This window comes from Panthera uncia, unplaced genomic scaffold, assembly GCF_023721935.1.
Source record: "Panthera uncia isolate 11264 unplaced genomic scaffold, Puncia_PCG_1.0 HiC_scaffold_1574, whole genome shotgun sequence".
NCBI classification, from domain to species: Eukaryota; Metazoa; Chordata; class Mammalia; order Carnivora; family Felidae; genus Panthera; species Panthera uncia.
This window is the reverse complement of record NW_026058222.1, coordinates 9,332-10,564: the sequence shown is the minus strand read 5'-3', so window position 1 is coordinate 10,564 and position 1,233 is coordinate 9,332. Positions and strand designations below refer to the sequence as shown.

At 37.6% G+C, this 1,233-nt stretch overlaps 1 protein-coding gene and 1 long non-coding RNA gene across 2 annotated transcripts in view; one reads left to right on the top strand and one right to left on the bottom strand.

Moving 5' to 3' along the window:
- Positions 1-1,227, bottom strand: part of LOC125917194 (uncharacterized) — a 17,013-nt gene extending 15,786 nt beyond the window's left edge. Inside the window, exon 1 of the long non-coding RNA XR_007456110.1 lies at positions 228-1,227. This is a non-coding gene — a long non-coding RNA (uncharacterized LOC125917194). The remainder of the gene's footprint in view (positions 1-227) is intronic.
- LOC125917192 (leucine-rich repeat-containing protein 37A3-like) overlaps positions 1-1,233 on the top strand; it is a 50,569-nt gene that overhangs the window by 40,636 nt on the left and 8,700 nt on the right. The window lies entirely within an intron of this gene.

Here is a 1,233-nt window from a genome sequence, read left to right as displayed (position 1 = left end):
AGAGAATCTTAATCTAATCCATGCTGAGCGTGGAGCCTGACACAGGGCTCGATCTCACGACCCTGAGATCCTGAGCCGAAATCAAGAGTAGGATGCTTCATTGACTTAGCCCATCCAGGCACCCCTTGTTTGTTTGTTTTTTTCTGAGATTCTACATATAAGTGAAATCATATAGTGAAATGATATACATACATATAGTGAAGTGAAATCATAACCTATATAGTTACCAGTTCTAATGTTCTTCATTCCTTTGTGTGGATCCACATTTCCGTCTGCTATCCTTTTCCTTCTGCTTAAAAATACTTTCTTTAGGGGCACCTGGGTGGCTCAGTCAGTTAAGCATCCAACTCTTGATTTTGGCTCAGGTCATAATCTCACAGTTTGTGAGCTCAAGTCCCGCGTTGGGCTTTGCTTGGGATTCTCTGTCTCCTCAGTGCTCTTTCCCCCTTGCACACGCATACTGCACGTGCCCTCTCTCTCTGTCTCTCAAATAAACATTTAAAAAAATACTTCCTTTGGCATTTCTACAGTGTAAGCCTGCTAATGATGAATTCTTCCAGCTCTTGTATGTCTCAGATAGTCTATCTTGCTTTTATTTTTGAAAGATTTGGGTATAGAATTCTAGCTTGATGGCTATTTGGTCCCCCTCTCCTTTTCACTGCCTGAAAGATGTTGCCCCACCGAGTTCTGGCTTACATTATTTCCAACAAGAAATATGTTGTCATTGTTATATCTTTGTTGCTCTGTGTGTCATGTGTGGTTTTGTTCCTTTGGCTGCTTTTAAGATTTGCTCTTTATCACTGGCTTTGACCAGTTTGATTATCATGTGCCGTGGTGTAGTTTTATCCGTGTTTAATGGATTAAACTAAACATGTAGTTTAATCCATGTTGTGCTCAGATTTCATTGACCTTCCTGGATTTGTGAGTTTATAGGGTTTACTTATTTGGAAATGTAGGGGCTATTAGTTTTTCAAATTTTTTTTATATCTCCTCTCCTTCGTGGACTCTAAGTATACATATATTAGGCCACTTGAAGTTGTTGCACAATTCATTGAGTTAAGTAGAGGCATGGGGTTTTTTCCATATATGAAATACTGTTATAATAACTTTTTTAAATGTCCTTGTCTGCTAATTGTAGCATTTGTGTAGATTATGGATTAGTTTTTGATTGATTGCTTTTTAAAAAAAAAAAATTAACATTTATTTATTTTTAAGACACAGAGAGTGATCAGG